The sequence below is a fragment of the Aotus nancymaae genome, unplaced genomic scaffold, assembly GCF_030222135.1.
Source record: "Aotus nancymaae isolate 86718 unplaced genomic scaffold, 86718_ANA_hifiasm-v0.15.2.pri h1tg000073l, whole genome shotgun sequence".
NCBI classification, from domain to species: domain Eukaryota; kingdom Metazoa; phylum Chordata; class Mammalia; order Primates; family Aotidae; genus Aotus; species Aotus nancymaae.
Genome location: NW_026988488.1, coordinates 3,166,129 through 3,189,075, shown reverse-complemented (window position 1 = coordinate 3,189,075; position 22,947 = coordinate 3,166,129). Strand labels below are relative to the sequence as shown.

Here is a 22,947-nt window from a genome sequence, read left to right as displayed (position 1 = left end):
ATCTACAGAATGGGAGGAAATATTTGCATACTATGCATCCAACAAAGGTCTAATATCCACAATCTATAAGAAACTTAAATTAACAAGCAAAAACCCACAACCACGTTAAAAAGTGGTTGAAGGACTTGAACAGACCCTTTTCAAAAGAAGACACGTGTGCAGCCAACAAGCATATGAAAAAACATTCAATATCACTCATCATTAGAGAAATGTGAATCAAAACCACAATGAGATACCATCTCACACCAGTCAGAATGGCTAGTATCAAAAAGCCAAAAAAAAAAAAAAAAAAAGAAAACATGCTGACAAGGCTGTGGAAAAAAGGGAATGCTAACACACTGCTGGTGGGAATATAAATTAGTTCAGCTATTGTGGAAAGCAGAGTAGGGCTAGGCATGTAATTCCAGCACTTTGGGAGGCCAAGCCAGGAGGATCACTTGAGACAAGGAGTTTGAGACCAGCCTGGGCAACACAGCAAAACCGTGTCTCTAGAAAATAAAAATCATAATAACATTAGCCAGGCCTGGTGGCAAGCCCCTGTAATCCTAACAATTTGGGAGGCTGAGGTGAGAGGATCACTCACTTGAGCCCAGAAGTTTGAAGCTTCAGTGAGCTATGATCATGCCACTACACTCCAGCCTGGGTAACAGAGACCCTGTCTCTAAATAAATAAATAAATGCAGTGTGGTAGTTTCTCAAAGAACTCAAAATAGAATTAGAATTTGACCTAGCAATTCCCATTGCTGAGTATACACCCAACCAAAGGAATATAAATTATTCCATTATGAAGACACATGCACACCTATGTTCATTGCAGCACTATTCACAATAGCAAAGACGTGGAATAAACCTAAATGACCATCAGCGATTGACTGGATAAAGAAAATGTGGGGCCAGCTGCAGTGACTCACGCCTGTAATCCCAGCACTTTGGTAGGCCAAGGCAGGAGGATTGCTTGAGCCCAGGATTTCAAGACCAGCCTGGGAAACATGGTGAAACCCTCTCTCTACTAAAAATACAAAAATTAGCCAGGTGTGGTGGTGTGTACCTGTAGTCCCAGCTACTCGGGAAGCTGAGACAAGAGAATCCCTTGAGCCCAGGAAGCGGAGGTTGCAGTGAGCTGAGATCATGCCACTGCACTCCAGCCTGGATGACAGAGCCAGACCCTGTCTCAGCAATAATAATAATAATAAAATTGTGGCGCATATAAACCATAGAATACTACATAGACATAAAAAGCCCTCATGCAGTGAGTGGCTCATTCTGTAAATTCCAACACTTTGGGAGGCCAAGGCGGGTGAATCACTTGAGGCCAGGGGTTCGAGACAAGCCTGGGCAACATGGCAAAACTCCGTCTCTACTAAAAATACAAAAATTAGCCGGCCATGGTGGTACACATCTGTAATCCCAGCTATTCGAGAGGCTGAAGCATGAGAATCCCTTGAGCCCGGGAGGTGGAGGCTGCAGTGAGCTGAGATTACGCCACTGCACTCCAGCCTGGGCAACAGAGCAAGAATCTGTCTCAAAAAAAAAAAAAAAAAAAAAAAAAAGAATACTACAGAGTCTTTAAAAGGGGCAAGACCATGTCCCTTGCAGCAACATGAATGGAACTGGAGGTTATTATCCTAAGTGAACTAATGAGAAACAGAAAATCAAATACTGCATGCTCTCATTTATAAGTGGGAGCTAAATGATGAGAACACATGGATACAGAGAGGGAATCAACAGACACCAGGGCCTACTTGAGGATGAAGGTTGGAAGGAGGGAGAGGATTGAAAAACTACCTGTCGGGTACTTTGCTTATTACCTGGGTGACTAAATAATCTGCACATCAAATCCCCATGACATTCTATTTACCTATATAACAAACCTGCACATGTACCCTGAACCTAAAATAAAAGTTAAATAAGCCGCGTGCAGTGGCTTACTGCTATAATACCAACACCTTGGGAGGCTGAGGCAGGTGGATCACCTGAGGTCAGGAATTCCAGATCAGCCTGGCTAACATGGCGAAAACCCGTCTCTACTAAAAATGCAAAAATTAGCCGGGCATGAGGCGCCTATAATCCCAGCTACTCAGGAGGCTGAGGTTGCAGTGAGCTGAGATTGCACCATTGCACTCCAGCCCTTGATAGCCTTGTACGTGTGTGAGGTACTGGGTCTTGCCCTCTCCTTACTGGAGGGCTAGAACTCTGTCCACATCTTGGGAGCCTGTTCCACACACTCTGTACTTGTCTGGCCAAGTGAAAAGTCTCTGTAAATCCAGAATCTGGCCCCAAACCATTTTTGTGAACTCTTTTCCCACTCCTTTTCTCCTGCCACCTCGGACTACTCCCTATTCCCCCAAAACAGCATCATGTACCCCTCCCTCTGTCTTTCCTTAAGCCATTCTTTCTGACTAGAATGCCTGCCTTTCCCTCTCCCTCCTGCTCTTCCTTTCTGCAAACCCTTCCCTCAACACACACACATCTGTTCATCTTTCAAAGCCCAGTTAAAATGGCTCCTCCTCTGTGAGACCTTTCTTATCGGGTCAGAATTTATCCCTCCTTTTTCCCTGTCACCCCCATCAGTTTATAGTTCTATTTAGCACGGACTTCATTCTCCCCTGTGTACTGATTATTTGTTTACTCATCTATTCCCCACTGGCTGGTAAACACCTTCGGGATTTACTCAACTTGGTGTCACACCCACCATTCACTTCTCTCACACCTACCGCGGCAGCCTTGCCTCTATCACACAGTGCCGGACATCTAGTTTGTGGTCAGTTAATGTTTACTAAACAAATGAATGGCTCCCTTATCTTTTCCCTAGCACCATGGAAGGCTCAAGAAAAATCCTGGCCCATGTGTTGTAGAGGATCCCTGCCTCCATGTCCACTTCCTTTTCACCCTCATCCTCACCCCCAAACCCATGCCTTGGCCCCTGTGCTTTTTTTCTGTACCTACCCTCTGTGTGACCCAAAAACCCAAAATTGCATCACTTGGATGATCACTGGGAACTCACATGGTTGCAAAATTATGAAGCCGGAAGGGACTTCAGGGACCCCTAGCTGCCTCCCATCTCACAAAATGAGGAACTGAGGCTCCTAGAAGTTAAGAGATTTTCCCAAGTACCCTCATCATATTAGGAGCCTAGTCAGAGCTAGATACCTGAGAAGTTTCAAGTTTTGAAGTTTGGTTTGCTTTGCGTGTAGGCACCGCCCACTAGCCTTGCACGGAACAATGGGTAAATGGCGCCACATAGTGGCTCAGAGGCTTAGCTTCACCTAATGGTCCTGTTCCTTTTTTTTTCTTTTCTTTTTTTTTTTTGGAGACGGAGTTTTCGCTCTTGTTACCCAGGCTGGAGTGAAATGGCACGATATCTCGGCTCACCGCAACCTCCGCCTCCTGGGTTCAGGCAATTCTCTTGCCTCAGCCTCCTGAGTAGCTGGGATTACAGGCACGTGCCACCATGCCCAGCTAATTTTTTGTATTTTTAGTAGAGACGGAGTTTCACCATGTTGACCAGGATGGTCTCGATCTCTTGACCTCGTGATCCACCTGCCTCAGCCTCCCAAAGTGCTGGGATTACAGGCGTGAGCCACCGCACCTGCCCCGGTCCTGTTCCTTAAAAGTGGAATTCCCAGCCACACCCTGCTTTCCCTTTGACTGAAAGATGAGGATACAGGGAGGTCACCTTTCAGGTATACTTCCGCAGGTTATCCACATAGCCCCAGCTGCTGCAGGCAGGAAGTAAAACGCAACTGTGTTGCTCAGTGTCTTCAGCAGAAAGGGAGGGGATTGGGGACAGCAGGCAGCTTGGAAGCCAGAGAGTCAGGATTCCTAAAGGGACTTGGAAGAGGGGTCTCAGAGCTTCCACTACTGAACCAGCTCTGAAGGCTCTTTCCTGGGCCCGTGTTTCTGGGCTGGCTGCTTTACTGAATGGTTCTTTGCCACATTTGGCTTGCCAGGAACTAGCTTCACAGCCTGACACAGGCCCCTCTACCCAAAATATGCAGATCTTAAGACTCAGGGCCCAGAGTTGAGAGATAAATGCCCCTTTTAACAAGCTATCTTGGAGGTTCAGGAGCTGGGCTTTTTCCTCTTTGCACATAGAGCTGCACTCTAGTTGATCCCCACCCCCCAAGCCTGCCTCATCCAGTTCTTAGTAAGAATCTTCTACATTGTAGGTCAGAGGAAAAGGGACATTTAGACTCGGGCAGAAAAAGGAAAGTGGGACATGTTTGGTGTCATATGCCGAGATCTGACAGCATGCCTCATCTGGGGATGGAGATTCTTTTAAGTTCAAGAGAAAACAAGAAACTCCCTAGGGCTTAACCTAGGCCAGGGCCACTTGCTTGACCCCCATTTGGCTTATGGCTTGATGCCTGGATGGAAGGAAAATGGGGGAGGAATTGGGCCCCCAGGAAAAAGAGTATTGGCCCTAGCTGGCTCTGGGGATAAAATTGGGGCTGATGACTGAAAATCAGGCAGATGCTCAGCAACAAATCAAGCAAGAGTCCTGGGGTAAGTGAATCTTCATTATTCTCCCATCTGGGTAGTGAGTTCCAGGAATTTGTCCAAAGGATGGGTCCCTGAGTGAGCTGGTTGCTGGCAGGCTGGTTGTGGTGCTTAGAAAACTGGGTGAGGGGAGGAAAGGATAATAAATAGATGGAAAATGGAGAGCAGTGGGGAGATAACAGGAGCTTAGGCAGGGGTCAAAGCATATTTTGTGGGCTGAGATGGAATTTATGCAACCAAATGATGTTTAAATGAAGTGATCTTAGAAATCAATTTCCTGGTTGGCTTGGAACTCCTGGGAGTAAAGCAAGACAACTTGCCCCATACTAAGGACTCAGACCACAAGTTTCTCTTCCATCCATTCCCCTCTTCAGGCCCAGAGCATACAATGCCACTGTCCCCTGGAGTTGTCCCCTCACCACAAAGGGGTGCTGATTCTGGAGCTGGGATGATTCTAATACTCATTATCTAAGCTCTTTACATCCATGGAGTATTCCATATACTTCAGCTACATTTCATCATCTAACAATTAGAATACCAGGGCAATCTGGCCATAACAGGTTACCACCTGGATGGCCATCTAATTAGCTCCCCTCCCCCATAGCTCTGTGAGGTTGGCAGGATGTGGAGAGCTCTCTCTCTCTCTCTCTTTCTCTCTAATAGAGATGGAGTCTATGTTGCCCAGGTTGGTCTTGAACTCTTGAACTCCTGGGCTCGAGTGATCCTCCTGCCTCCCAAAGTGCTGGGATTACAGGCGTGAGCTACTGCACCCAGCTGAGTTATCTCTATTTTGCAAATAAGGAAATTGAGGCTCAGAGAGATGAAGCTGATTAGATGCAGACTCTCAGTGCTTGATAGATCATTCTAGTCAAAATCACGTTTTCATACTCAAGTCTCAACTCCTTCTACCCCACAATGCCCATTTCCAGTGACTGGGTACTCAAACACCTGCCACAACTTGGAAATCACTATGATCTAAGGCAAGCTTTGTCCTTAATCCATAGACTATTAGGTATGGGGCTTGAACTAGGAACCCAGGGCTTTAGAGAGAAGCTGGCACCTGACTTTGGGGTGTTTACTGTTTCCTAAGTTGGGGCCTTTTACATGGTTTTAGCTGGTTTGCATCAGACATCCTCTTATGTTGTAGCCAAATCAAGACTCCAGGTGGTAGGAGGCAAAATTGTCTAAGAAAAAGAAAGCGATAACAAACCTTAGAGTACTGAAAATAAGACTTTATCCTAGAAAAGTGTCTGGGGCAAGTTAAGGATGGGAGAATTGGGGTAGGACTGGGGTGGGAGGGAAAGAGAAAGTCTAACCAACTCCATGGAACCTAGATTTGAAGGATATCCAGCCAGCCTAGAATTAGAAGTTTGCGTACTGGTAAGAGGAGGCAGCTTTGGGGTCTGATCCCAACTAGAGTGCTACTCCATTTGGACTACTTTGTGCAGAGCTTTGAGGTTAACAGCTGCCATGTTGTAGATGAACTCCTCGTCCTTCACTGGAATGTCAAAGAACGAAATTTTAAAAAGAGGAATGCATACCTGGGTGTGGTTGGCTCACTCCTGTAATCCCAGCACTTTGGAAGACTGAGACAGGTGGATGACCTGAGGTCAGGAGTTCGAGACCAGCCTGGCTAACATGGCGAAACCCCGTCTCTACTAAAAATACAAACATTAGCTGGCCGTAGTGGTGGGCACCTGTCATTCTAGTTACTGGGGAAGCTGAGGCACGAGAATCACTTGAATTCAAGAGGTGGAGGTTGTAGTGAGCCAAGATCGCGCCACTGTACTCCAGGCTGGGCAACAGGGTGAGACTCTGTTTCAAAAAAAAAGAGGAATGCAGCTCTTTTCTAGCTCTGAGCAGCTGTTTTGGAATTGAGGGTGGGAAAGAAGGTTGTACAGAGGGAGCTTTAAAAAAGGCATGGAGCTGAACTCTCAGCCTGGGGCCACCCCTACATCCCCTCGTCCCATGTGGTGCTGCCATCTAGTCTAACTAGAGGATGGTATCTCAATATCTGGATATATGGGTCCTGCATCCTCAGTGAGCAGGAGGCCAAAGTGTGAAGGTTCCTTTCTAACTTCCATGAAAACACTCCACCAAGAAGATACCTAATGAATAGGCCCTGCTAAAGTATGCATTCACAAGATAGTCACTTATCCCTGGAAAAATAATCTCAGGGCCCATCTAGGCCAATGCTCCTCTCTACTCTACAACACTGCTGACTTAAAGGTGAAGAAGCCTAAAGGGAAGTTGCTTCAGCAAGTCAGCCACAGCTATATCTCACATTTGGAGATAAAGAGCCCCTAAATACTCCTCTAGCCATGTTAAAGGACACCAGAGTAGGTAGCTTTAGGGTATAGAACCCCAATTCTGGGCCCTGAAAAAACAAGTGAGGACTCTTTATACCCTCTGTCCTCTTGTTCTCATCCCAGCAATACAGATCAACCCACTGTTCAGGCCTCACCTTCAAACAGGAGGGCCACATCCCTTTTTATCCAGAACCCTGGAAACAGCATAAGACAGCAAATTGACAGTATATCCTGAAAGGATCAAAAAGCAATGAATGGGCCACGCACGGTGGCTCACGCCTGTTATCCCAGCACGTTAGGAGTCTGAGGAGGGTGGATCACTTCAGGTCAGGAGTTTAACACCACCCTGGCCAACATAGTGAAACCTCGTCTCCACTAAAAATACAAAAAGTACCCAGGCATGGTGGTGGGTGCTTGTAATCCCAACTACTTGGGAGGCTGAGGCAGAAGAATTGCTAGAACCTAGGAGGTGGAGGTTGCAGTGAGCTGAGATCACACCACTGCACTCCAGCCTGGGTGACAGAGCAAGACTATCTCAACAACAACAGAGAATGAAGAGGTTAAGGAAGCATCTTAGCTAGTCATTTTCCTCCAAGTCAGAGGTTCCCAAATGTTGCTTGAGCAACCAGAGCCAGCCTCAAAACCCTAGAAGAATGCAGTAACAAATTGAGAAGAGGTTTCAGGTTGGAAGTAGGAATTTTCCTAAAGAGGCAATGTGCTATGAGCAGGGCTATATGGAATATTTCAAAAATCAGTTGTGCTGGCTGGGTGCAGTGGCTCACCCCTATAATTCCAGCACTTTATGAGGCTGAGGCGGGTGGAACATGAGGTCAGGAGATCAAGACCAGCCTGGCCAATATGGTGAAACCTCGTCTCTACTAAAAATACGAAAACATCAGCTGGGTGTGGTGGTGGGCACCTGTAATCCCAGTTAATTGGGAGGCTTGAGGCAGACAATTGCTTGAGCCCTGGAGGTGGAGGTTGCAGTGAGCTGAGATCACACCACTACACTCCAGCCTGGGTGACAGAGCGAGACTCCATCTCAAAATAAAAAAAAAAATCAACTGTGTTGTCAGGCTCAAGACCAGAGAAATCATTTGCATATTGTTCTGCAAGCATGTTCACCTTCCAGATACATTGCTCAGTGCTCTGATGCTCACAATCTGATTTCTCTAGGAACCAGGCCTACTTGTCATCTAGCTTATTTTGCATGCAGACACATCTATACACAACCTTCAAAGACTGTTCTCCAACTGTCCTGGGAAGTGGGCAGGGCAAATTACAATGAATCCATTTTGTAGCTGAAGGAAACTGAGGCTAGAGCAGCAAAGAGATTTGCAACAGGTGGCAGAATTGGGAAGGATGAAACCTACGTTTTCCAAAATCCTAAGCCAGTTTTCTGTTCCTGTATTTTCACTTGTAAGGTAGAGGCTAGAGAGAAGGAAACCATCCAAGGCTTGTAAACAGCCCAAAGAATAAAGGAAGGTGCCTTGTGGGTATCAGGAACCGAAAGGTGGAGGTAATGTGAAAGAGGAAGTCTGTGTGCCAACATACAGACTGCCTGCAGCTCTGCCTAAATCAGCTGCTTGCAATGGATATATTTGATGGCACGGTAGAGGAAAATGTCAACTTTGCAGAACATGAACATCATTTTCTGCCTATATAAAGGAGACAAAGATAGGCTTGGACTCAGGACTAAGGCCCAGCCATGACAGCCTATTTCCATTGCACTCAACCTCCGTTCCCTAGGCAAGTGGTTCAGGACATAGTACACTCAGATTCACAGCCCTGAGTAAGTTACTCCTCTGGCACACACACACACATTGAGTCACCAAAGTTTACCGTTACATACTCACATGCAACTTGCTCATTGATCAGAAACACAGTAACTACCGCCCACCAAGATGTATGTGTGTATGACGCACACATACACAATCATAAAATATCCACATGTACACATACCTGGACTGGACATACATACTCTCACATACTACATATGTGTACACTCAACTAAACCTGTATGTATACATCTAGCCATGCTCAGAACATTCATATTTATCTCCTTTGGACATAAGTCTATATCACACGAAGCCTCCTTTGCAAACACACACAACTATGTTTCTTTTTTTTTGAGACGGAGTTTCGCTGTTGTTACCCAGACTGGAGTGCAATGGCACCATCTCGGCTCACCGCAACCTCTGCCACCTGGGTTCAAGCAATTTTCCTGCCTCAGCCTCCCGAGTAGCTGGGACTACAGGCATGTGCCACCACGCCTGGCTAATTTTGTATTTTTAGTAGAGACAGGGTTTCTCCATTTTGATATGGCTGGTTTCGAACTCCCGACCTCAGGGGATCCGCCCACCTCAGCTTTCCAAAGTGCTGGCATTATAGGTGTGAGCCACCGTGCCCGGCTGAATAATACAAACCTTTAACAGGTGGGAAAAATAAGTTCCAGGGAAACGAAGAGATTTTCCCGGGGTCACACTTCTTGTTAGGAACAGAATTGTGGTGAGAATCCAGGGTGGCTGAATCCCAGACCAGGGTTCTTTCAAGTGTTAAGCATCTAACTCAAGTGCCCAGAGGGAGGCCTAAGATCACCCAGGACTTAACAGAAAGGCCAGGGGTCTTTCCACTAATCCACACTGCCTATCATGGAGCACACTAATGCTTTCCCAGCAAGGGGAGGAGGGTGATGAGAAAATCCAACCACCCTAGCTTCCCCATTCCTAGAGGATGGCCTTTGCTAATGGGGGGTTCTGAGGTAGCAGTGCCAGAGCATTCCTCCCTTCTTCCCTTTGCTCAGACTCATACCCCACATTTGGCCCTGTGCACCCAATATACCCAGGATGTGGAAGATGTTGTTGAAGCCATGCAGACTCACTAGCCTCACCATCATGCTCACATCAGAGATGCCTTTACATAGGCAGCTCAGAAATGAGTCTCAAAGCAACAACATGGATACCAGAGGGCTTCAAAAAGCTGGAAGAGTCAGTCCCTGAGGTTGCTGGCCCCTGAAAGACTTTCCAGCTCATATTCTGCCAGCTGAGATGAGTCCTCCCCAAAGCGAGAGGCACTTCTGCCCTCAGTGCCCATTACCACCCGACTACCACCCTGATGTCAGAGGAGAAATGACCACTACAACCACATGCCAGTGAACTAAAGGAACTAGATGAGACTTGCACCTGCTAACCATAACCTGGGTCATCCCAAGTCTGCCCCTACCAGAGTGGGAACAGAGGCTTGGTGTCTGTTCTCTTCAAGGAGTTAAAGGTTTCAGGAGGGCAAGAAAACTTCTATGGGATCTCCCAAGGAACCTTCTTGCCCTAAATACTACAGATTTCATATTCTCTAGTCTGAACCCCTCATTTTGCAGATGACCATACCAAGGTCCGGAGTCAATGGCTGGTTAGAGTCGTATAACAATCCAGACACTAACCAAAGTCCTGCAAAAAAGCAAGTTAGATTTAGAGGAAGATATACATGTCTGTCCTAGGCCAGCTCCTGGCTTCTGTGGGGTGGAGGTAGTTCTTACCTTGGTGAAGAAGACCAAGGCTGCAATTCCGTGACTCTTATCCTCAGTCTGGTACATGATGATGGAATACAAAAGAATTCCTGTAATCTGGAGACAGCAGAACTCCACCATGGCTGTGAAACAGAGAATCTTGAGCCATAAGATCGGTATCACAACCAGCATTTAGGAAGGCAGGTACACTGTCTCCACAGCTGAATCTGGCCTGGGGACATGGGCAGCCTGAGGAACTCTTGCAGGAGCTTTTGGGGAGGGAATTGGGAGCCTGTTTTTTTTTTTCTATAGAGAGGTTCAGGGTTCTCAGATTTGACCCCAAACTCCTAGACTGAGGCCCCTGCTGGCTCCCTCTCTGAGCCAAGCAGAGCCCAAGAATGGCTGCTAATGGCTAGGGTTCTGCCTGTGACCCAACCTTTAATCTGTCTTCCAATTTCAAGGAGTGAAAAGTTGAATGCTTTTGTTTCCCTAGGGTAGACCCTGGGAGCATCACATCCCTTTGTTTCTTCACATCTAAGATACAGGATTATCAGGTCCTCATACTACCTCTATCTTGCCCATGGACACCAAGAGGAGAGAGAAAACAGCCAGGTTGTCTCTCGTTCAATTAATAGGAGTGGGAGGTGGCTTTCAGGATCCAGAGGAGAAATGAATAGAGGAGTATAGCAAAGAACTGACTCTTCAGCCAGCTCCCTTGAATCTTTCTCATGGATCCTGGGGTTACAGCCAGGATACAGAGGCTGACCATCAGGATTTCCTCTCTTTTTCTGCTCCTCCCTTTCTCCACCCCATGAACAGTGCTCAATGACTCCCTGCATCTGGTAATTGAATGAGCTGCTACTCCCTATCTACTTCCTCAGAGTAGGGGGCGGTATTCCCAGGCCCTCTTGGTACTGGGTTACGTATGAGACAAATGACATGGCTGAAGGTTATGGGGCTAACAAAGTTTGTCCAGGCTTCTTGAAGCTTCAGAAAAGTGAATTCCTCCGAGGCCTGTCTTGCAGAGGATACTGTACCACTTCCATGGAAATGCTGCAGCTGCATCCTCACCTGGGTAGTGTCGGCCAAAGTGCTCCTTCTGCCCCTGCTCTCCTTTAGTGATGCCCATTCTCCCCCAAATCTCCAGGGCTCAGATAAGGTGCCTGGGGATTGTCTCTGAGGGCATTTCCCCCACGGGCCACCGACAGAGGACAAATGCTGGGAAAATCATAGTATTTCGGAAGCCAGAGACCTGGGCTTAAAAGGCCCGATTCATAGTTTTGATACTCACTGTGGCCTTGAAGGCCCTCTTCCTTCTTGAGACTTAATTTCCTCATCCAACAAGTAGAGATGAAAGCACCTACTTCACTGATGGGCATTAAGAATATGAACATGACCAGGCCCGGTAGCTCACACCTGTAATTCCAGTACTTTGGAAGCCCGAGGCGAACAGATCACCTGAGGTCAGGAGTTCAAGACCTGCCTGGCCAACATGGTGAAACTCTGTCTCTACCAAAAATACAAAAAATTAGCCGGACATGGTGGCACACGTCTGTAATCCCAACTACCGGGAGGCTGAGGTGGGAGAACCACTTGAACCTGGGAGGCAGAGGTTGTAGTGAGCTGAGATCGTGCCACTGCACTCTAGCCTGGGCAACAGAGTGAGACTCCATCTCAAAGAAAAAAAAAGAATATAAACATGAACAGGTTTTGTTGGTTAAAATGCCCACTACTCACAGGAAGTGTTGTTGTGAACAGTATCCTCTTGATCCTTCCTTAGTCAAGCCCTGGTCCTTGATTTCTCCTAGGTCGACTCAAATCCCAGCCTTCAAGCCTACAACTTGAGCCAACCTCTGACAGATGGATAAGATACTTCAGCTCAGAGTGTATGTGTTGGGGAAGGGAGTGTACACGCAAGGGAGGAATATCCTTCCTGAAGACTAGGAAGATGGACATGAATCTTACTATTTTCTCAACTATTTTATTTATATTATTTTTTAAAAATAGAGATAAGGTCTCACTGTGTTGCCCAGGCTGGTTTCAAACTACTGAACTCAAGAAATCCTCCCATCTTGGCCTTCCAAAGTGCTGGGATTACAGGCATAAGTCATTGTGACCATTCCTATTTTCTCAAATATTTATCAGAGAAATTCTTTTCTATGCCTAGTTGAAATTGGAATTACGCTGTGGTTAATTCCAGTCCATGTCCCCTGAATATGTGTTCCAAGGAGATGGAACATAGATGTGTCCATGTAGCGTTTCTTTGAGTGATTAAAGATGGATCCTAAAGAGGCCAGCTTCACTGCCACCTCTGCCAGGATTCTTCACTCAGCCTTCTGCTCCTTGTTTTGTTTTGTTTAATTTTCCCTCAGGAGACATGAACCTCAGCTTAGATTAGGAAAATCTATGAAAAAGCTAGGTGTTTGTTTGCTTGTTTTGTTTCCCACAAGAGAAATTCCTTTTTTTTTTTTTTTTGAGATGTAGTTTTGCTCTTGTCACCCAGGCTGGAGTACAGTGGCACTGCAACCTCCGCCTCCTGAGTTCAAGTGATTCTCCAGCCTCAGCCTCCCGAGTAGCTGGGATTTCAGGTGCCCGTCACCAGGCCCAGCTAATTTTCATATTTTTAGTAGAGATGCAGTTTCACCATGTTGGCTAGGCTGGTCTCAAACTCCTGACCTCAGATGATCCGCCTGCCTCGGCCTTCCAAAGTGCTGGGATTACAGGCGTGAGCCACCACACCAGGGGAGAAATTATTTTAGAAAAACTTCTAGCGTAGCCTGAGACTGATGGAATTCTATGCTTATTGTCAGAAGCAGCTTTTTTAAATTGACAGTTAACAACAATGTATTGTATATTCCAGAAGCAACTCTTTGAAAGTGGCTAGTTCTAAAGAGAATTAAGGAGGGACAATTAATTTTCTACAAGGTCTAGCTAAGGAAGTTAAAAAGTTAATTAAGGCAGCAGTCTCACTCAAAGATAAGGTTTCAGAGAGAAGCTGAAAGAATCCACAGTCTTAGGTGCTGATAGTTGAGAATTTGCAAGGAAGTTGCTGGGGGCTTGGCACCTTCCACAAAACTTTCTCATGCAGTCTCCACAAATTACTGATGTTAATGAAAGCATCAATTTTTTTTCTTTTTATTTTCTTTCTTTTTTTTTTTGAGACAGGGTCTTGCTCTGTTGCTCAGGCTGAATGGAGTGCAATGGTGCAATCAGCTCACTGCAGCCTCAAATTCCTGGGCTTAAGCAATCCTCCTACCTCAGCCTCCTGAATAGCTAGGACTACAGGTATGCACCACCACTCCTGGCTATTTTTAAAATTTTTTTGTAGAGACAAGTTCTCTGTATGTTGCCCAGGCTGGTCTAGAATTCCTGGGCTCAAGCAATCCTCCTGCCTCAGCCTCCTAAGTTGCTGGGATAACAGGCATGAGCCACTGCATCTTACTAAAACATCAATTTATTAAGCAATCTTCATAGATTTTTTTATATCAGGGAAATGTAAAAACTGGTAGTTTTTTGATGATATTAAGGAATTCTTTAACATGTAACAAGAGCAAGATAGACAGATATATATTTTTTAAGAGTCCTTATCTTGGCCGGTCACGGTGGTTCAAGCCTGTAATCCCAGCACTTTGGGAGGCCGAGGCGGGTGGAACACTTGAGGTGAGGAGTTCAAGACCAGTCTGGCCAATATGGTGAAACTCCTTCTCTACCAAAAATACAGAAATTAGCTGGGCATGATGGCAGGCGCCTGTAATCCCAGCTACTTGGGAGGCTGAGTCAGGAGAATTGCCTGAACCCGGGAGGCAGAGGTTGCAGTGAGCCAAGATCGAGTCACTGCACTCCAGCCTGGGCAATAGAGTGAGATTCAGTCTCAGAAAAAGAAAGAGTCCTTACCTTTTAGAAATACATACTGAAGAGAGGTAGACAAGTAGAAAAAAGGAAAAGAAGGCAGAGAAGAAGAAAAAATTAGGAAAAAAATAGAAATATGTACTGAAGTATTTATAGATGAAATAATGTAAAGTATGGAATAATCCAGTGGGGAGGGGTTATAGATGAAATCATTAGTTGAAAATTATTGAAACTGGATGGTTGATACATTATGGTCCATCCATTACATTATTCTCTCTATCTTGTATATATTAAAAATTTTCCATAATAAAAAGTTTAAAATAAAATTTTAAAAGGAAGTTTTTAATAGGACAGTACAATCAGTGGGCAGAAAGATACTGCAGGCATAACCCAGAGTCACTCTGTTCTTTGAACCAATTCCTTCTAACAAAGGCACTGTTGAGTTGGACAGTACCACCTCTTCACCCCCATTCAAGTCCTTCCCAAAATCTCAGGATGTGACCTTACTTTGAAATAGGATCACTGCTAATATAATTAGTTAGGTTAAGATAAAACATACTGGAGTAGAGTGGGCCCTTGATCTAAAATAGCTGATGTCTTTATAAGAAGAGGAGAAGAGGCTGGGAGCGGTGGCTCACACCTGTAATCCCAGCACTTTGGGAGGCTGCGGCGGGCGGATCACGAGGTCAGGAGATCGATACCATCCTGGCCAACATGGTGAAACCCCGTTTCTATTAAAAAAAAAAAAAGAAGAAGAAGGGAAGAGATACAAAGACACATAAGGAGAACACTATGCAAAGACAGAGGCGGGCCGGGCGTGGTGGCTCATGCCTGTAATTCAAGCACTTTGGAGGCCAAGGCGGGCGGATCACCTGAGGTTGGGAGTTCGAGACCAGCCTGACCAACATGGTGAAACCCCGTCTTTAAAAAAAAAAAATAAGACACAGGCAGTTTGGAGTTATGCCACCACAAACCACGGAATGCCAAAGATTATCAACAATCACCAGATGCTAGGAGAGAGGCATGAAACAGATTCTCCCTCTGAGCCTCCAAAACAGAACCAACACTTTGATTTCAGACTTCTGGCTTCTAGAACTGTGAGGAAAAAAATTTCTGGTATTTGAAGTTACCTAGCTCATTGTACTCAATGGCAGTCCTATGGCTGTGTATACTCCCCTAATGGCTGCATACCTTAACTTTAAACCAACAGCCCAAGGCTTTGCTGCTCCAAGGTATGGAACAGCAATCCCCCCCCATCGACACACACTCCCAGAACACAGAAAGCCTGCGTGTGCACAAAAGGTTAAGACAGGGCAATGAAGTCACAAGTAAAACATGGCATGGCCCATCTTTTTGGGCCACTACTTTCACTCAAAGGATAAGTAGTTTAAACTTATATTTTTATACTAAAGGAAACATAGACATAGCATGGAGTAAAATGCAAAACTGACATGGCTATTTAGGGTAAAACATGAGGCTTAAAAAAATGCTGATCCTGGCTGGGCATGGTGGCTCAGGCCTATACTCCCTGCACTTTGGGAGGCCATGGTGGGTGGATCACCTGAGATCAGGAGTTCGAGACCAGCCTGACCAAGATGGTGAAACCCCATCTTTACTAAAAATACAAAAATTAGCCAGCTGTGGTGGCAGGCACCTGTAATCCTAGCTACTGAGGAGGCTGAGTCTTGAATCCGGGAGGTGGAGGTTACAGTGAGTTGAGATCGTCACTGCACTCCAGCCTGGGCAACAGAGCAAGACTCCATCTCAAAAAAAAAAAGTTGATCTTGTAGCTGGAACCAAATCTCTCCAGATCCCCAGGGTTTCAAGGACACTCCTCTGCTCCGAAATGTCCTTTTGTGTAAATATTTGAAAAGCACTAGTCTGAGGGAAATAAGCAGATTTAGGAGTGCTAAGCTTGAAATGTTAAGTGTAAAGTAAGAACAATTCCAGATGGATCTAAGATTTAAATGTTAAGAAAGAGACTAATGTGCAAGAAGAAACTTGTATAACCTTTAAGTGAAGAAACTCTAAACATGATACAAAATCCAAAAGCCATACAAAAAAAGTTGATGCATTTTACCACATAACATTTAAAACTTTTGCATCACAAAAATATATATTGACATAAAGTCAAAACACAAACAACAAAGTGGTAACATATTTTATAATACATAAACAGGTAAGAGAGGGGCTACTTTCCTCAATAACAAAAAGATCCTGTAACTCAGTAAGATTAAGATGAATAACAATACAAAATGGGAAAAGGGCATGAACAGTGAGTATACAGTAAGAGAGATGAATTACTGATAAAGATGCTCATCACTCATAATGAAAGAAATTAAAATTAGCCGGGCTCGGTGGCTCACGTCTGTAATCCCAGTACTTTGGGAGGCTGAGGTGGGCAGATCACAAGGTCAAGAGATCGAGACCATCCTGGCCAACATGGTGAAACCCTGTCTCTACTAAACAATACAAAAAAAAAAAAAAATTAGCTGGGTGTTGTGGCGTGTGCCTGTTGTCCCAGCTACTAGGGAGGCTGAGGCAGGAGAATTGCTTGAACCCAGGAGGTGGAGATTGCAGTGAGTTGAGATTGCACCACTGTACTCCAGCCTGGCGCCTGGCGACAGAGCAAGACTCTGTCTCAAAAAAAAAAAAAGAAAAGAAAAAAATTAAAATTAAAGTGAGATACAACTTTCCACCTATAAGATTATTAAATTTGTTAATACTTAGTGTGAGTGACAGTGTGGGGAAAACAGTCCATCTTTAACACTGCCTGTTAAGAGTATAAACTGGGCAATCTTATTGGATGGCAATTTATCAATATTTATCAAAAATGTAAAGTGTGTGCAGGTGTAGTACCTCATGTCTGTAATCCCAGCACTTTGGGAAGCTGAGGTGGGCAGATCACTTGAGGTCAGGAGTATGAGACCAGCTTGGTCAACATGATGAAACCGTGTCTCCATTAAAATACAAAAAATTAGCCAGCCTGGTGGCGTGTGTCTGTGATCCCACCTACTCGGGAGGCTGAGGCACGAGATTCGCTTGAAGCCGGGATGCAGAGTTTGCAGTGAACCGAGGTCACATCACTGCACTCCAGCATAGGTGACGAAGTGAGACTCTGTCTCAAAAAAAATGTTAAGTGTGCATACTCTATAATCCAATAGTTATATTTCTAAAATTTTAGCCTGCAGATATATCACACCTGCACATGGACATGTGTACAAGGATAGTAACTATAGCATTGTTTCTAGTAGCAAAAGACTGGGTGGGGGGATGGAATCCCTAAATGGTCATCATTTAGGGACTGATCAGTTAAATTAAGTTGTAAACTTTACCTCCATCTATCTCTCTATTAAAAAGGGTGAGGTGAATATGTTTGTACTGATATGGAAAGCTATCTAAATAGTTACATGAACAAAGTAAGGCAGAGAACAGCGTATCTGGTTTGAGTCCATTTGTGTGGAAAAAAAGGTTGTTCTGTATAAATATTAACATTTTTTCAAAGGAACGCACAAGAAACTGTTTTCATTGGGTATCCTTGTGGAATGAACCTGGTAGTCTGGCTGTTTGTACTGTTTAAAAGCTTTGCTATGTGCAGGTATTGTTTTTAAAATTAAAAAATAGTTAATTTTAAAATAACTTTTACCTACTGCCAAAAAAAAAAAAAAAAAAGAGAGAGTACAGTAATGTCTAAGACTTTCAGTTATTGTTTTTGCCACTTTCACTGGGAGGGGGAAAGTACGGAAGTCAAAGTGTGTGTGTCCCTTAGTAAAACCCCAACAGCAGATTTTTTTCCCCAGTGACAACCAGTTTAATTTAGCAGGGCCTGGAGGCTGAATACTATACTGAGTATTCTATAAAGACGTATTCTCAGGTCGGGCGCTGTGGTTCACGCCTGTAATCCCAGCACTTTTGGAGGCTGAGGTGGGTGGACCACAAGGTCAGGAGTTTGAGACCAGCATGGCCAATTTAGTGAAACCCCGTCTCTGCTAAAAATACAAAAATTAGCTGGGTGTGGTGGCACGTGCCTGGAGTCCCAGCTACTTGAGAGGCTGAGGCAGAAGAATTGCTTAAACCCGGGAGGCGGAGGTTGCACTCCAGCCTGGGCGACAGAGTGAGACTCCATCAAACTGGCTTTTGATCCACTAGCCTATTTAGTTGGCCACTGCACTCCAGCTTGGGCAACAGAGCGAGACTCCATCTCAAAAAAAAAAAAAGATGTATTCTCAAGGGCCATTAAGTCCTATTTCTCTGGACCCTCACCCATGGTGGCACAAAGGCACAGAAGTGCTTTTAGGCTCCTTGTGCTATATGAATTCATCCTTTATAGTGAGGAAGTTTCTGAGGGGGATATCTGACCTTGGTGACCCCAAACACATCAAGAATGATACCTAGCATCTCAACAGCCGTGTGAGTGCAGAAGGTCAAGCAGATTATCAAGCAAAGTTGTCACAAAGCCCCTTAGTTGAGGCAAGATGCAATGTTCCATAAAAGCCTGAGACAGGAACATTGGCTGTGTATGAGGAAGTAGGAGTAGCTGAATTCACAAGAAGATCATGCCCAAGACACATAATTATCAGATTCTGAGGGTTGAAATGAAAAAGAAAATGTTAAGGGCAGCCAGAGAGAAAGGCCAAGTCACCTACAAAAGGAAGCCCATTAGAGTAACAGCAGAACTCTCAGCTGAAATTCTACAAGCCAAAAGACATGGGAGGCCCAATATTCAACATTCTTAAAGAAAAGAAATCCCAACCCAGAATTTCATATCCACCAAACTAAGCTTCATAAGTGAAGGAGAAGTAAGATCTTTTTCAGACAAGTAAATGCTGAGGGAATTCGTTACGAGAGCTTGTGAAGGAAGCACTAAGTATGGAAAGGAAAAACCGTTACCAACCACTACAAAAACACACGGAAGTATGCAGATCAGTGACACTATTAAGCAACCACATAAACAAGTGTACAAAATAACGAACTAAAATGATGACAGGATCAAATCCACATATAACAATAATAACCTCAAATTGAAATAGGCTAAATGATCTAATTAAAAGACAGAGAGTGGCAAACTGGATAAAGAACCAAGACCCATTGTTTTCAAGAGACCCATCTCACATGCAATGACAAACATATGCTTAAAATAAAGGGATGGAGAAAAATCTACCAAGCAAATGGGAAACAGAAAAAAGCAGGGGTTGCAATTCTAGTTTCTGATAAAACAGACTTTAAACCAACAAAGATTTTTAAAAACACAAAGAAGGGCATTATATAATGGTAAAGGATTCAATTCAATAAGACTTAACTATCCTAAATATAATATGCACCCAACACAGGAGTACCCTGATTCATAAAGCGATTTCTTAGAGACCTTAAAAGAGACTTAGACACTGACACAGTAATGTTGGAGACTTCAACACTCCACTGACAATATTAGACAGATCATTGAGACAGAAAATTAACAAAGATATACAGGATCTGAACTGAGCACTGGATCAAATGGATCTGATACATATCTACAGAACTCTCCACCCAAAGCACCAGAATAAACATTCTTCTCATCGCCACATGGCAGATGCTGTAAAATCAACCACATAAGGCTGGGTGCAGTGGCTCATGCCTGTAATCCCAGCATTTTGGGAGGCCAAGGTGGGCAGATCACCTGAGGTCAGGAGTTCGAGACCAGCCTGGCCAACATGGTGAAACCTCATCTCTACTAAAAATACAAAAATTATCTGGGCATGATGGTGTACACCTTTAGTCTCAGCTACTCAGGAGGCTGAGGCAGGAGAATAGCTTGAACCGGGGAGGCAGGTGTTGCAATGAGCCAAGATTGTGCCATTGCACTCTAGCCCGGGCAACAAGAGCAAAACTCCACCTCAAAAAAAAATTTAATCACATAATAGGAAGTGAAACACTCCTCAGCAGATGGAAAATAACCGAAATTTAACAGTCTCTCGGGCCACAGCACAACCAAATGAAAAACCAAAGCTGAGTTTTTGAGACCCTAGATTTGGGCCTGATAGGATTTCTTTAGAGAAATCAAGGTGAGTGTTTGGGGAAGAGGTCAACACATGTGCATATAACTACACTAATAAGGTAGGCGTTAACTCCACTGGGATTGATATTTGGGTAGTATGCATGGACAGAGCTGCATAGATTGCTAAAATATTTTAAAACTTCTATACTGATTGGCATCACTCTTCACTCACACCACCACCACCTTGATTGCTTCATGAGAACTCCCCCTCAGACCTCCCCATATAATTCAACAACTAAAGGGTTAATACCTGGCATAGCAGGGGCCTCCAGGACTCTGCTCTAACACTAGGGCCACCAAAGTTAGTAGGTTGTCAGAGTCCCTTCCAGGTGTCAAATATTTACAATATCACCTCTAATTATCTCTACATACCCTGGGGAGAAACCAAGGTGCAGAGAGGCCAAGGTCACACAGCTAGTTCTATGGCTAATTGCGTCCCCTCAAAATTCGCATGTTGAAGCTCTGACCCCCAGTACCTCAGAATGTGACTGTATTTGGAGACTGAGCCTTTAAAGAAGTGATTAAGTCAAAATGAGGCTGTTAGGGTGGGCCCTAATCCAATCTGACTGGTGTCCTTTTAAGAAGAGAATATTGACCAAGAAGCAGCTTCTCCGCTTCTTCTGGAATCACCGCCTGCTTCAGCCCACCTGCCTCCACGCATACCTCCACCATGTCCATCAGGGTGACCCAGAAGTCCTACAAGGTGTCCACCTCTGGCCCCTGGGCCTTCAGCAGCCACTCCTACACGAGTGGGCCCAGTGCCCACATCAGCTCCTCGGACTTCTCTAGAGTGGACCACAGTAGCTTCTGTGGTGGCTTGGACAGAGTTATGGTGGGGTCAGCAGCATGGGAGGCATCACCACTGTCATGATCAACCAGAGCCTGCTGAGCCCCCTTAACCTGGAGGTGGACCACAACATCCAGCCCGTGTGCACCCAGGAGAAGGAGCAGATCAAGTCCCTCAACAACAAGTCTGCCTCCTTTGTGGACAAGATACGGGTCCTGGAGCAGCAGAACAAGATGCTGGAGACCAAGTGGAGCCTCCTGCAGCAGCAGAAGATGGCAACATGGACAACATGTTTGACATCAACAACCATAGTCGGCAGCTGGAAATGCTGGGCCAGTAGAAGCTGAAGCTGGAGGCAGAGCTTGGCAACATGCAAGGGCTGGTGGAGGACTTCAGGAACAAGTATGAGGATGAGATCAACAAGCGTACAGAGATGGAGAATGAATTTGTCCTCATCAAGAAGGATGTGGATGAAGCTTACATGAACAAGATAGAGCTGGAGCCTCTCCTGTAAGGGCTGACTGATGAGATCAACTTCCTCAGGCAGCTATATGAAGAGGAGACCCTGAAGCTGCAGTCTCAGATCTCGGACATGTCTGTGGTGCTGTCCATGGACAATAGCCACTCCCTGGACATGGACAGCATCATCACTGAGGTCAAGGTGTAGTATGAGGAGCTTGCCAACCACAGCTGGGCTGAGGCTGAGAGCATGTACCAGATCAAGTATAAGGAGCTGCAGACGCTGGCTGGGAAGCACGGGAATGACTTGCAGCATACAAAGACTGAGATCTCCGAGATGAACCAGAACATCATCTGGCTCCAGGATTATGTTGAGAGCCTCAAAGGCCAGAGGGCTTCCCTAGAGGCCTCCATCACAGATGCCTAGCAGCGTAGGGAGCTGGCCTTTAAGTATGCCAACGCCAAGCTGTCCGAGCTGGAGGCCGCCCTGCAGCAGGCCAAGCAGGACATGGAGCAGCAGCTGTGTGAGTACCAGGAGCTGATGAATGTCAGGCTGGCCCTGGTCACCACCTACAGGAAGCTGCTGGAGGGCGAGGAGAGCTGGCTGGAGTCTGGGATGCAGAACATGATTATCCATACAAAGAACACCAGCAGCTATACAGGTGGTCTGAGCTCAGCCTATGGGGACCTCACAAGCCCCAGCCTCAGCTATGGCCTGGGCTCCAGCTTTGGCTCTGGCATGGGCTCCAGCTCCTTTAGCCACATCAGCTCCACCAGGCTGTGGTTGTAAAGAAGATCGAGACCCGCGATGGGAAGCTGGTGTCTGAGTCCTCTGACGTCCTGCCCAAGTGAACATCTGTGGCAGTCCCTCCCAGCCTGCCCTTCCTGCGGCTGCCCCAGAGCCCGGGAGGGAGACTGCTGTGCATGGTAGCACAGGGAACAGGAGACACACCTGAGGCTCAGCCCTAGCCCTCAGCTTACCCATGGGGGAGTTTACTGCCTGGGACCCCTCTTGTCCATGGCTCCAGCTATCAAACAATTCAATTGATTTTTTGTGTGTGTCCAAAATGAAACCTCAGCTAGCTCTGGAAAAAAAAAGAAGAAGGAGAAGAGAATATTGGAAAAGACAGTCACACCAGGGATACATTCACACAGACCATGAGGACATAGCAACAATGCAGCCATTGGCAAGCCAAGGAAAAAGGCATCAAAAGAAACCAACCCTGCTAACACCTTGATATTGGACTTCTAATCTTCACAACTGTGAGGAAATACGTTTCTGGTTTTGTTTTTTTTTTTTGACTTTTTTTTTTTTCTATATCAGCACAAAAACCTGAATAAGTTTCTGTTGTTTTAAGCCACCGATTATGTAGCATTTTGTTATGGCAGCCCTTGCAAACTAACATAGCTAGGTAGTAACAGAGAGAAGTTCACCCCAGGTCTATTTGTCTCCAAGCCCATGCTCTGAACAGATTTTGTTTTCCCTATTTAGACAATGAAGGGAGTC

At 45.4% G+C, this 22,947-nt stretch overlaps 1 pseudogene; it reads left to right on the top strand.

Moving 5' to 3' along the window:
• Positions 1-20,864: 20,864 nt before the first annotated feature.
• LOC105722999 (keratin, type II cytoskeletal 8-like) lies at positions 20,865-22,292 on the top strand (annotated as a pseudogene).
• The last annotated feature ends 655 nt before the right edge of the window (positions 22,293-22,947 follow it).